The sequence below is a fragment of the Crotalus tigris genome, unplaced genomic scaffold (assembly GCF_016545835.1).
Source record: "Crotalus tigris isolate CLP2741 ecotype Arizona unplaced genomic scaffold, ASM1654583v1 scf7180000017666.379230911805:20528666, whole genome shotgun sequence".
Classification (NCBI taxonomy): domain Eukaryota; kingdom Metazoa; phylum Chordata; class Lepidosauria; order Squamata; family Viperidae; genus Crotalus; species Crotalus tigris.
The window spans coordinates 19,472,182-19,487,251 of record NW_024096552.1 but is presented as its reverse complement, the minus strand read 5'-3'; positions in this window follow the sequence as shown (position 1 = coordinate 19,487,251).

Below are 15,070 nucleotides of genomic sequence, written 5' to 3'. Positions count from 1 at the left end.
GGTCTAGTGGACCTTCAAAATTCTTATACTGTACGTTAAGGGTGGCCTCCCCCTTAACACACACTCTCGAATTTTGAAAGTCTGTTAACACAATGTCAGAAGGCCTTAATTTAGCCTGAGTTCCACTGCCGGAACAAATCTTCCTAAATGTATGTAAGGATATGATTGAAAGGGCAGACCCGTGTCTAGTTCCATAGTTAATGGAACCCCTTGTAGCTTCACCTTGAGTGACAGCTTTTTCTTGATGGGCTTGTGTGTGCCTGTCCTGAAGATGCTTCTTCGCGAAGCGCAAAAACCTACCCTATTCTGGCTGGGGACCCTGGTACCTTTCAGGCGCAGTTCTTCCTGAGGTTGTACCTTTCGTCGGCCCAGACACACAGCTGCAATATGTCCTTGTTTCCTGCACGCCCGGCAGATAGCGGAGCGGAATTTGCAGTCGGTTCTCCTGTGGCGACCTCCACAGCCGATGCACTTGAGGGTAGCTGCAGAGCTTCCTTTCTGATTCCCTTCCTTCGTGTGGTGGAGACGGTTGACTTCCTCATCCGGACCCTTCTCGGAGTTCCCTCGGACGTCCTCTTGGTGCACGGATGCAACATCTGGACTGTTCCTGATCGGCCGCATGTTTTTGACGGCGCCGCCTGCTGCTTCTTCTGCGGTGACCTCTCTTAAGGCATCTTGGAAGGACAAGTCTTCTTTGGTGAAAAGCCTCTGTTGTAGATCTCGATGCCTTAAACCGCACACGAATCGGTCCCTCAGTCGTTCTTCGAGGTCCTTGAAGTCGCAGTGCTTGGCAGCCTTCCTCAATGCGGCGATGTATTCTTTGGCCGACTCTCCGGATCGTTGATCCCTCTGCTCGAAGGTGTAGCGCCATGCGATGACGGACATCTTGGGCTGGAAGTGCTCCTTCAATAGCTTCTTTAGATCTGCATAGCTGACAGACTCTAATGGGACAGGTGCTGCAAGGTTCTCTGCTATTTCGAAGGCGTCTTGACCGCAGACACAAAGCAGGATGGCAGCCTTCAAGCTATCTTCCCTCACTTGGTTTACCTTGAGGTAATTTTCTACCCTGGCTACGTAGGACTCCCACCGCTCTGGATGTGAGACGTCGAATTCAGAAAGCCTTCCAACTTTTGCCATTTTCAGGAGACGGGTCTATCAGCCAGCCTACCCCCGAATGCACATTGGATTGGCGGGTAGCTGCCGAGTCAACGCCGTTCCGCCGCTCAGGACTCACTTGGGTAAGCTTACACCTCTTCCTTTCCAGGTGATGTAAGGCATCCCACCTTCGTCGCCAGTGTTGAGTCCTTGGCAAAAAGCAGACACGAGAAGCAGTTGTAGTTCTCAGGTTTTCTTTTATTCTGTGTTCAGGTTACAGATGAAGGCTTCAGCAACGCCCAAAAGCTCCCAGCCTCTTATATAGGCAATTCCCGGGTCAATGTGTTACTTTTCCTGCGCCAGCACCCGCGCATGTGCACAGGCGCTGGCGACAGCCTGTCTGGTCCCGGGCAGCTTGCACCTGCCCGGGACTGCCTGCAAACGCCCCGAGCCCGTTTGCAAGGCTCGGGACATAACATATACGAATGAACATGACAGGATAGAAACAAAGACATCCAACCCACAAGAATACTACCAAAGTTCACATCAGAACATTAAATTGTAGTGCTTATTACAAACAAAACCATTGGCTCATCTAACCCAATGTCATTTAGAGAAATTTTCCTAATCTAATGCCTTCCAGTCATATTATGATAATTCTTCTCCAATTATGACAATTCTCACAAACCTTTCTGGCCATTCAGATTTTGTTGGCTGAGAATTCTGGGAACTGTAATCTCATTTCATCTGGAAGATGCTAAATTAGTCTACGCTGGCCAGCAGCAAGATTTCATAAAGAGAGCTTTGCTAGTTCCATCAGTGTTGTATAGTCCTCCCACATATCAAACATGAGTTCTATCATTGCTGTCATTGATCTGTAACTCCTTTTCTATATTTTATATGCATCTCTTCAATATGAATTATGTGGAAAATGCAGAAAAACAGTAACATTTGATGGATTTTTGTAACATATTAAACCAGCTATATATTACATTAAAGAAAATGAAGTTTCACTAAGCATTAAGTTAAGGTTAATGACAAATCTGACATTACTTTATGGAAAGGCTGGATGATATCCTTTAGAAGATAGCTTGAACTCTTAATCCTGGCCAGTTAGAAATCTTGTCCTGAACAAATATTTTTTGAAGCACAATAAATAACTTTTGTGAGGAGGAGGAAAAGAAAAGGGAGAAGAAAATGAGAAGAAAAAGCAGTATGTATCATAACTAGATGAATTTAAATGATGCATACATCCATTTAATCTCTTTGTGAAACTATTACTCCTTAAATTACTGAGTATTGCCAGCCCATATTTTTTAGCCTTTGTTTTGACAGGTTATGGCAGCCAGCAGGATTCTATTTTTATTTTTATTGTTATTATTATATACCTACAGTTTAGCTGCAAAAGTGAACTACTGTAGTGTTGCAATCCTGGGGAGAGTGTGCAGAAAATGTGCTGAACAACTGAAACAATCTTCAAGAAACCTGTTCATCAAACAGCATGAGAAATGGGAACTTGCAAGCTGGGCATTTTATGTACACCTATTGTGGGTTACATGCTTTTTTCCCCTTTTGCTGCTGGCTTCTCTAAATGCAAACAAAATGGCTCCATTCCTTTCATTTTTATAATATGCTTTAAAATGTTAAAAGAGTCTTTTTAAAAGAATGTAGCATTTGAGATAACATGGCTGTCAGCATTCATTTTTTTCCAACTCTTTTCAATCAGAATTGGCAATGGACGATATTATTTTGTCCTCTCAGAAATAGAAAAATTAAAGGATGGCCCAGAATTTTTGGGTGAAGGCCAATGGCACATTAATGGATTTAAAGTGCTCGACTAAAAATACTATAGAGGGGTGGGGGGCAGAGGAATGGCACATTTAAATATGTGGATTCCATTTCTGTTAGTTGAACTAATATTATAATAATAATAAAAAATAATAATTCCATGCTTTTCTCAATGTTTGCATTATAGTCATTGACTTAAAAATTTACAAGAACATTTTTTTTAAAAATCATGCACATATAAACCTATGTAGACAATTGAGTATATCAATGCACTTTTATTTTTTTAAAAAAAGAAATCATAGATGCATATGATAATGGTGTACACCAGAATGTATGACTAGCATATATAAAATAAACACAGCCTAGAAATGCTGTAAGTCATTAATCCATAACTGAACGCTCCCTTTTCAATTAAAGAAATTCCTTGAGGATTGAGTTGTTCTCTAGTAATAATAATAATAATAATAATAACAACAACAACAACAATAACAACAATAGCAGCAACAACAACAATAATAGTAAAGTTGGAAGGGACTTTGGAGGTCATCTAGTCCAACCCCCTGCTCAGGCAGGAAACCCTATACCATTTCGGACAAATGGCTGTCCAGTCTCTTCTTAAAAACTTCCAGTGTTGGAGCATTCACCGCTTCTGGAGGCAGGCTGTTCCACTGATTAATTGTTCTAATTGTCAGGAAATTTCTCCTTAGTTCTCTCCTTGATTAGTTTCCACCCATTGCTTCTTGTCCTGCCTTCAGGAGCTTTGGAAAATAGCTTGACTCCCTCTTCTTTGTGGCAGCCCCTGAGATATTGGAACAATGCTATCATGTCCCCCCTCGTCCTTCTCTTCATTAAACTAGACATACCCAATTCCAGCAGCTGTTCCTTATATGGTTTAGCTTCCAGTCCCCTAATCAGCTTTGTTGCTCTTCTCTGTACTCTTTCTAGAGTTTCAACATCTTTTTTACATCGTGGTGACCAAAACTGGATGCAGTATTCCAAGTGTGGCCTTACCAAGTCATTGTAAAGTAGTATTAACACTTCATGTGATCTTGATTCTATCCCTCTGTTAATGCAGCCCAGCACTATGTTGGCTTTTTTGGCAGCTGCAGCACATTGCTGGCTCATATTTAGGTGATTGTCCACTAGGACTCCGAGGTCCCTCTCACAGTTACTACTATTGAGCAAGGTACTCCCTATACTATACCTGGGCATTTGGTTTTTCTTGCCTAAATGTAAAACCTTGCTTTTTTCAACATTGAATTTCATTTTGTTAGATAGTGCCAAGTGTTCAGGTCTGTCCAGATCCTCCTGTATCTTAAGAATGTCTTCTGGAGTGTTGACTATTCCTGCCACCTTGGTGTTGTCTGCAAATTTGATGAGTTCCCCATCTATCCCCTCGTCCAAATCAAGTATGTTGTCTCAAGCCTTGAAATAAGGCAGCTGTTGAGGCCAATTACATTTTTGATACATGTAATATGCATGTAGTATGATCTTTCCGGATGTACATTTCTCATTATTTTCTATTAAACCATAAGCCACTTAGAGTCAAGGTGGTGATCATGGTAATGCTATACACAGCATTAATGCCTGTACCAAAAAGTAACACTTTGTGCTACCTTAGTCACCATTGTGATTTCAGTGATGCCTCTGCTACTACTACTGCCAAGAGAACCAAAGAAAAGATGCAGATGCTTTAAATGATACATGTTTACACACTCTTATATTCTAAAGCACATTTTGGAATGGAATCCAAGTGTTTTGCAACTAACATGTTCTAGCTGGTCATTAAATTCAGTACAGTCTACCTCACAAAAACTGTTCTTTTGATGGAAATTTGGAAAATGCAAATTGTCAATAAATTCTTCCACAAACCATCAACTTCTAATATTAAAGGAACAAGGTTTACTAAACTCCAAGTGTGATAATGGAAATATGCAGTGAAAATAGTTCAAAAATGTCAGTCAATGTCTTCCTAACATGGATTGATCATTTAAATCCACAAGCTATCAGTGCCTTGTCACTCTCATTCTGCTTTTAGGCATAGTTCAATGTGTAGATCTTTATCTTAGAAGCACTGGAGTATTTGCAGCCATAATATCTGAAAGAGGATCTCCTTTTATATCTATTCACTGCTTAATTTTGGCTGTTCTACCACATAAAGCTTTATTATTTGGGGCTCAAGTTTCTTCAGCATCACATTCATATTTCAATCTCTCATTTCAATTGTAATTACACTGAAGTAATGATTCTCCATGTATCACAGTGTTGCTCAACCTTGACAATTTTAAGGCATGTGGACTTCAACTCCCAGAATTCCACAGCCAGCATTGTCCACATGCCTTAAAATTGTCAGGGTTGAGAAACACTGAATTGTATCATTTGGAATGGAGGCAAGGAGGACAGATTTTGAAATATAGAAATATGTTATTTTGACAAAACCATGTCTTACTGTGGATGCATAGGTAGATCTGTTTATTTTTCTTTTCTTGTGCTATTACTGCACATCATTTAAAAAAAAAAAACCTAGAAAGCCTCATTCCAAAGGTGAACTAATAAGAAGTAGATAAGAAATAAATATAAACTTTTAAGTGAATAGACATAAAATCTATTGGATTGCCACCTTCATAATCAATGAGAAAAAGTTTACTTGCAGAGTGATTTTCATCACTGTCCTCCCCCTTATGCCTTCCAAAGCTCTCCAAACTTGCCTTTTTCTGAGGTTGAGAAATCTTAACGTCAGAAATCTCCAAAAGGGGAATTACTTAAGATCAGTATGTCCTCCTGGTTCTCTGCTTCTGAATGCCAAATGATAGTATAAATAATAGAACTAGACCATCCAATTTATTTTCCCCCACAGTACTCAATAGGAAGGTTGGGATTTTTTTGTTAAGACCTGCTCTTTCCTATTTCTGTTCTGTCCTTCTGTAGTTGGCAAAGCTTTAGGGCTTGTCAGAATGTTCTGACTTCAGCACCATCTGGCAAGAGTTTTGAGATGGTTTTATCAAAATATGGAACACTTATAATAAAACACACACAACTGCTACAATGCAATTTAATGTTGCAACTCATGACTTTATAGCAACAATCAGAATAAGAAACAGGGTTGAAATCCATAAACTTGTAATACTGGTTATAGAGCCACGCTGATTGAATTATTGGCATCTTGGATGAAACAAAACAAAACAAAACTTGGAACTCTGGATGCAGCACATGATAGTTCATTAAAATATTCTAGCCTGGAGAACCACAGAATGATAACAGTGCTCAGAGATGTCAGACTGAGATCAGGAGGATTGATCCCAAAATGAACCAATTTATTTTCAGCATAATGGAAAACCAATTGATACATTTCTGAGATAATTGGATGCTCTTGGGAAAAGGAAAAAATCAAAGCCATTTCCTCTTGGTTTATACAGGAGTAAAAATAGCCAGAGTAGTAGCAAATTATAGAAGTGGGACATCTGTTTTCTTCTTTCTATATAGTTCAGCAGAACAGGCCTGGTAATATAGCAAAGAAAGAAAGAAGTGTTCCATTTGTGCATTGTGTGCTACAAGTGAAACTTGTAAGTCAACAGAAGTGGAGAAGTGCTTAGGTGACTGGCGGTCAAGGATGATACTCTGGGGATTGGGAGGATAGAGAAAATCCAGTTACTTTTTTCTAAGCTCATATATTAGGAATTGTTTATACCTACTTCTTGGAGAAACAAATCCTGCTTCTCTTGCTTAATATGACATTTTAAAGTAGATTTCCTGAGTCCAGGTTTGTGCACAGTTGGCTTGTTTTTCTGCTAGAAATTCAATATCTACCCACCAGAGCCTGACACAGAATGGTAGCTTATAATTGAAATGCTACTGTAGTTACTTACTGAACTACTCAAAGGCCATTTCATGTTCAAGTGACTAATCACTAATTCTAACACAATTGAAATGTTTGTGCTTAGCTGCTCTACTGCAAGACATGAGTGATCTATCAGTCTATATCTATCAACCTCTACACCAGCCCCTACTACTGAGTTTTTATGACTTCTACAAGATAATTGTGACATGAAGGATTTTTTTCAGAAACAGAAGTGAGAACTGCATCAGGAATTTAATTGTCTCCAGAGAAAATTTCACAATGCATAATTATGTGATTGTTTGCCTCTAAGATCCTTTGTGCTGATGAAAACATCACATAGATGTTTGTTTCAATTTTTTCAACCCTTCCCCACTGTTTTATTTCCCCAATATAACTATTTGCATTTTAAAGATTATACAAAAAGTACTATGCATCTTCATGCCCATTTCACCTCTATGCATTTTTGAATATAGTTATAAACATTATTGAAGCATTTTGTTAATACAAGGCATTTTCCTGTACATGAACATTGATTTTGAGCACACATTTCCCCTAATGCATTCATTTCCCATACATTCATACTTATAAACTCTCCTTCAGAACAGAGTATTAAAATAGAAATATATTTTGGTTGCATCTTAATTTAGAACATACTGTAAATTTTAAGTCTGTTTCTCTTAAAATGTGAATTAGCCTCCCTATACCTCTATGTGAAAATATGGAGATTGGAAATGGAGACAAAAATGCTTTAATTTAGGAAAATCTTTGATGAAATATTTTAGCCAGATGTTTGATGGAATGCAAACATCACCAAACAGAATCATCAGTCATAACAGGTATTGTATTATCAGATGCTTTCTGTATGGAAGAAATTAGAACAGATCCTAGCTCAGATATTGAAGTATGATGGAGAATGCATTTATGCATCACAGAAGAAAATACAAATAATCCTTGACTTACAACAATTCGTTTAGTGTGTGTGTGTGTGCGCGCGCGCATGCGTACATGTATTTATATGTAGACATACTAATCAAAGACTGCAGTAAAGTTTGCCTGCCTATCTATTTCCAGCTTTCACCTGAACACACCACTAGATTGATCATCTATAGTCAGGATCTATATTACAGATACGTTTGTTCTGACCTGCATTACAAATTTCTCAGCTAATGGAATTTAGGCAAACATTCAGGAGATTGAACTATCTACCCAGAAAGATTAACAAACAAATCAATAAAGTGAAATTTATTTCCAGAAAGGATCTATTAAAAATCCGATAACAAAAATAGAACAACAGCAACAGGACTGGCTGTCACCTATACTCAAGCCAGTAAAATATAATATTAGTAAACAGCAACTTGTATCATACAATAACATTGCACTTTCTCAGGCAGTGGGTGGCAGGCCTATACTTGCATACAGATGAGCTGATTTGAAGCATATTCTCACAAATAGCTAGATAAACAAGACAATGATGCCAACAAAGGAATCATGTCCTGTAACAAACCCAGATACGTATTCTGCTCCTACATAATTAAAACACTAGCATTTTGATAGGCCACTATAATGTCATATAATTAGAGACAAATTCTAACACCATCATCTGCTAACGACGTCTCTCTGGTAGGACAAACAGGTCAGACTTTCTGCAAAAGGATTAATGGACACAAAGCAAGGACAAACTAATAGCAAAATATTTTAATCTCCCAGAATACTTCACTATAGATTTCAAAGTAGCCATTCTAGATAAAGAAATTTTACAAGCACAATTGAGAAAGACTGCTGAACTCACATACATCAAACTCACAGACAAAAAAATCTCAGTGGTTCTTAATAAACACAATGGGGTTTCAACAAATTATAATTATTAATTGATAAGTTACTTGTAATCAGTTTCACATCTCACCTGCATCCTGTCTTCCCCTCCTTTCCCTTTCTGTCCTCCCCCAGTTTAAAATCTGTTATGTTTAGCCATGCCATGCATCTGATGAAGTGAGTTGTAGTTGTTGAAAGGTTTTAATGAAACATGTTAGTCTGAAAAAGAATTATCAAACTTCTTGTGCTCTTCAGTTAAAAAAAAAAGCCTACCCCATAATTTAAACCCTTTATATTATCCTAGCCTGGATAAGGTGAAAACTGCAAAGGATGATGAAACTTCCTCTTGACACTTCAAAGAACTGTTCTCTTATAAAAATGAGATTTAAAATTAAAGCAAATATCATTTTTCTGTGCCCATCTTTTCTTTCCTTTTATTGTAATGTTTCAAATTTGTGTTGTTTCAATGCAGATTTCATTGCAGCAATATTTATGTAATATGATTAAAAATATGAACATTCTACTATTTAGAAAGCATAAAGTATTGAAGATAAAAAGAAATAAAAATTCTATCAGTATTAATTGCAATTTAGTATATTAATACTATGGACATAGGATTATTTAACTTTTCATCCAGTTAAGTATAATATAGAAAAAGAACCAACTGAATTAACATCAAACTTTATTTTGGTCATTGACCAATAAAAGTACATTCATATAACAAACAACACAAAACTATCCCCTTACAATAACTATTGGCAACAGTTTATGGATGAAGCTTACACATAATGTATCAAATCTCATACTTTTGGAGAAATTAATGACCATGCTGAAATAACTGTTAATAATTGTCATTATTATTATAGCTCATCACACAATCAGGCAGATATTTAGATTGGATTTGGTATTTTTATCTGCTTATTGAGTCCTCCCCAAGGATCTGGGATAGACAGATATAGATGTTTCATGGTGACTCAGATATCATCACAGCATGTAAGATTGAATTATGTTGCATAGTCAGCCAGATGTTAAAATGCATTTGGCATTTTTGTCTACCTATCGAGTCCTTTCCAAGGACCTGGGATAGGCAGATCTGGATATTTGATGGTGTTACAGATACCATCACAGGATGGAAGCTGTTCTGAGTAAAGCTGCCTTTTGCAACTGACTGATGGTGAGTTTGTCAGTGTTGATGTCAGTCCAAGTAGAGCTCCAGTTGTTTTGGGATTGCACCCAAAGTACCTATTACAATTGATACTACCTTTGATTGCTTTTGCCACAGTCATTCTATTTCTATTTGTAGGTCTTTGTATTTTGTTATCTTCTCCAGTTCTTTCTCTTCTATTCTGCTGTCTCCAGGCACATCCACTATCCAGACTTTTTTTGTCTTTCTTATCGACAATTGTTAAATCCAGAGTGCTAAGTGACAATTATTGTCTGTTGAATTCTAGTGTCCCAGGGAAATTTAACTTCTTTATTTTCTATGACTTTGCTTGCTGGCAAATGATATTTCTTCCAACGCACCTTGTAATGCCATTGTTTGCCGTTATTGGAAGTCAGTTTGAGTGATCTTCCTGTAGCAGCTTACCAGGTGGTCCACTGTTTCTTCATCTTCTTTGCATAGGTGGCACCTATTGCTGTTGCTGTCTTCTCAGTCCTGGTTTTGTATGCATTTGTCCTTAAGGCTTGGTCTTATGCAACCAGAATTAGTCCCTTGGTCTCTTTCTTCAACTTTCCTTCTCTTAGCCATTGCCAGGTCTTGTTGTTATTTGCTTTTCTTGCTATTTTTTTAATGTACTGGCCATCTAGTGATTTGTCTTCCATTATGTTTTTTTCATTTGGCCTTTCTTGTGCGTCAGGTTGGTCTCTCCAGTAGTCAATAAGCCTTCCTGGTGTGCCAATTTCAGTGCATCTTCTTTATTGACTTTCAGATATTCTTTCAAAGCCATTTTTTTCTTCTTCAACATGCCATGTAGTTGCAATATTCCATAGAGTCTGTCAATGTTGCTATGAGATAAAGGGCATGACTTACTGTCATTATTTTTTTGGTCTTCCTATCCATTTCTTGAGTCCAGTCCACTATTCCAGCTGTGTGTCTAATGACTGGAATAGCCCAGGTGTTGATTGCCTTGATGGTATTTCCTCCACTGAGTTTGGACTTTAAGATCTTCTTCATTCTCTTGATGTATTCACCTCTAATCTTGTGCTTGATGTTGTCAGCTTGAAGGATATCCAGGTATTTGTAGTAATCCAGACTCTTAATGTTATTTTTGTGGGCATCTTGATTCCTTCAGTTTTCACTATTTTTTCTTGTTTAATAGTGAGTTGCACTATCTTGGCTATACAGTATACACAGACAGTGTTGAGCAGCAATTCTATTTCAGATGGTGTTTTTCCATACAGCTTCATGTCCATGTAAAGGAAGTAAGTTAGTCTGGCAGATGTTTTTGATATTTGATAGCCACGGCCTGAATTATTCAGTATTTTTTTTATAAATATTTTATTCTGTAATCTAAGTTGTTCAGTATTGTTGACAGAGGAAACAGTGTAATGACAAATAGTACTGGTGATAGTGAATCTCCTTGAAATATTCCTCTCTAATGTTAACTTCTCCCAGTCTCTCACCATTGACCTGCAACTGTGTCTTCCATTGTGCCATCAATCTTTGTACAAAATTTCTGATGTTTCTATTGACTCCTTTTATTTCTAGCACTAGTTTTCCAAAATAATTTTGTCAATTAGGAGTTGATCTTTTGTTTCTCCGCTATTACTGCTCAGGTGGAAAGAGATTGTTTTCAATTAGATGCTGTTGGACTGCATCAGCTACCAAATGAGAAGCACTGGGGTAACATGAAAAAAATGCTAGCCAAAGCAACAGAGAATCAAAAAAAACAAGGGGACAAGAAGTGAGCTCCCCAGGGGATGTTCCGTGTAGGAGATAAAATGTATGCATCTACAATTTGAAAATTGTTGGTAAGCAAGTAATTGGTTTGTAGTTGCCTAGTGCTGCCCCTTTTTCTGGTTCTTTCATTATCAGGTAGGTTTTCCCAGATGTTATCCACTCTTCAATTTCACCTTCTTGTGGTATGTTGTTAAATTGCTTGGCAACGAGTGGGTATAGACCAGTTTCAACCAAAACCCATGCAGTTCATTTTCACCTGGTGCTGGCCAATTTGATCTTCCTTGCTCTTTTCTCTACCATTTCTTCTGTAATTACTAGTTCTTACCTCTTTTAACCAAGCTGCATCCTTGTTGTATTTCTTTGGGTTATCCCATATCTGCATCCAGAACTGCACTGTTTCTTCCTTGGTAGGTACTGACTGATTCACTGCAGCTTCTCTATTGATGGATTGGTACAAATGTTTCTGATTGGATTGAAATTGGAGGTTCTGCCTATAATTTGCAATTCAAGTTTCATAACTGCTGATCTTCTTGGCTATAGCTTGTATTTGCTGCTTTATTGTTTTCAGAGTTTCCTTGATCTTTCTTGTTTCTAAGTGATATTTCTTGATTAGGTATTTTTAGTGTTCTCATTCTTCAGCTTCTTTTCTTTCATCTGGTCTACCTTGCTTGTGTCTGATCTCAACTTGCTGATCTTATTTTCCAGTCTAATCTTCCATTTTTTGGTTCACTGTTTGGCTTTTTTTCTTCTTCTTTGTTGATTTTGCATCCCATTGTGCTATACATTCATTGGTTTGTTTTCTGCAGTGAGTTGGTGCTTATACTTGATATTGCAGTATTTTAATGCTTATGCTACTGTTTCTTTGGAACACATTTCAATGCAGGCAGCCTTATTCTGTGTATTTGTGGTGGGTAAACACCTTTTCTTCCAGTAGTTCTGCAGCTGCTGGTCCTGCTCAGCCAACAATCCTGAGTCCTATAGCCCATTTTTCACCATATATCCAGGAACTCCGACATCTAGTGCAGACCTTGTTAACCTGGGTGACATCCGAGCCAGTATGGCGTTCTAAAATCTATGTCTCACCATATTTTTTATGGGACAGACACTTTGTGTCTGACTCCTCTGATGACCTGTCCAGTATGGTAGAACCTCTGGCATAGCTCTCATCTTCCTCAGAGCACACAAGCCCCACAACCATGTCAAGGTAGTGCCTCAATGAGGGATTACTATTACTACTGCTACTACTACTACTACTACTACTACTACTACTACTACTACTACTATTATCTTAAATTCATAGTCTGGGACTGGTAAAAACTTAACAGTTCAAGTCCTAACCATAAGAGCTATTAAAGTAATATCTGAGTATATTATTATTTAATATTTAATCTTCAATTTGATTCACAATCTGGAACTGATAAAACGTAGCAGTTCGAGTCCTATTATTATTAATATTAGCCACCCTACTCGCCATAGGGCTACTCTACATGGGCATGCTAGGGAGACAATATTTGAACTCGATCAGAAATAGGCCTATATATGCAAACACAGACAGAGAAGGTGTGAAATGAATATTCCATCTTAATCAATTAATATTTATGTGCAAGTTTTCTGTGTCTCAATAAATCTAAAGGCAGGTTGAAATGCAGAGGCATATAGCTGCCAAAGGTTCATCCTTGACAGTTATTTTATGAATTAAATAATTGGTATGGTCCCAGAATAAAGTCTGTAATTTATTATTATAGTTCTTATTCCATCCATAAGTGATTCAGCACCAAAATTCAAATTGAGAACTGCTTGCAATTGCAAAATTTTTTTTGAAATCTTTAATGAGAAAGAAGGAACTAATTCCAAGAGGAACGGGAGAGTTGGCTGTAACTAAGCACCTGAGTTTTGGATAGAAATAATTTAATGGGTACTTATTAACTATCATATATTAAACATGAATTTCTATGACATACATAAAACAAACATATAGTTGTTAGTGGTATCTAATGGAGAATCATTCAAAATTAATCCAAAGTAAAACTGGAGCCTGCATTTTAACCACCTGTTACCATAAGTCAGAAACTGAGTTTTTCTCATCCATTTTAGAACACGTAGAAAATATAGATAGTAATACCATAATAACAACAGTCCACAATTTTAACCCAAATACCTTTATGTAATGGATCAAAACCATATACCGTAAATGCCGGCGTATAAGACGACTTCCGCGAGCGCTGAAATCGGCGCCAAAGACGGGGGTCATCTTATACGCCGAGTTGTCTTATACGCCGGAAATACTGGTAGTTTCCGTCGTATAAGACGACATTCTAGGAATGCGGCCCGGCTATAAAGACGGGGGTCGTCTTATACGCCGGGTCGCCTTGTACGCCGGCATTTACGGTAACTAAATAATGAACATGGTTTAACTGCAAGAGTGCTAAGGTTGCTTTGAAACTGGAATTATATGTCTATACTATACTTGTACAAGAGAGATATTAAAATAATTTAACAGAACAATTAACATTAATAATTTAAATCTACAGTAAAAATCTTAAAGTATGTGTTTCAGCCCATTTTTAGAAAGCCAGAAAATAAAATAGACCATTTAAATCAACAGGAAAGATTCCCAATTTGCATACTTTGTCCTCTGGGAAAAATTAAACTGACCCTTCAGTCAGTATAGGAAGTTTTCTCTTGTAGAATAACAATCAGACAGGACTTTTATGTTTATAGTCTAAATGTTATCACTAGCAAATTATTTTTAGATTTAGGTCACTTTGAAACTGTATGAGTCATCTACTCTCCTTCAAAATAATTTATTATTTATACCGCAAATACATATTTCATGAAATGGACTATTTCCACACTCTAAAGGTTTATATGGAACAAAAATCTAACCCTACAAATGTATGTGATAAGGTGAAATGGGCCTGAATCAAGCATCTTCTCATTTTACATCTATCTCTTTTATTCCCATAGCGTTTATCCTTCTACTGCTACTTCTTTCTATTTCTCCTTAATTCATTATAACACAGGGTTTAAATTTGTAGCTTGCAACTTGTGTAACTGGGTGCCCATTCGTTCATTGACATGAGCTACTAAAATAAAAGTTAAGAATTTCCCCATTAAGGTGACAGTTAAAGAAAAGAAAATATCTTACCTGAAAAAAGACCCAACTACATGCATTTTTCATATGCTATATAAACTGAAGCAATTATAGAAATAATCAGAGTAGAAATGCTACATTTTTAGCATGACTAAGATACTGCTGAGAGCCAGTTTGGTATAACAGTTAAGGCGCCAGGCTAGAAACTGGGAGACTCTGAGTTCTAGTCCATCCTTAGATATGAAGCCAGCTGGATGAGTTTGGGCTAGTCATTCATTTTCCCGTCCCTAGGAGGGAAGCAATGGCAAACTACTTCTGAAAAGCATGCCAGGAAAATTACAAGAATTTGCCTAGGGAGTTAACATTAACTCAGGGGCACCCCCCCACACACACACATGCACTATGTTACTGCTTGAGATGGATAAAACTGTCAATGGTTCACCCATTCGCCTTTAGTCCCTACCAAATTTCTCATTTAATCAATCAGACAGCATTGTCAAACCCAGTCTGTTTAAAATGTTGACATTTTTCCTGTGTATTT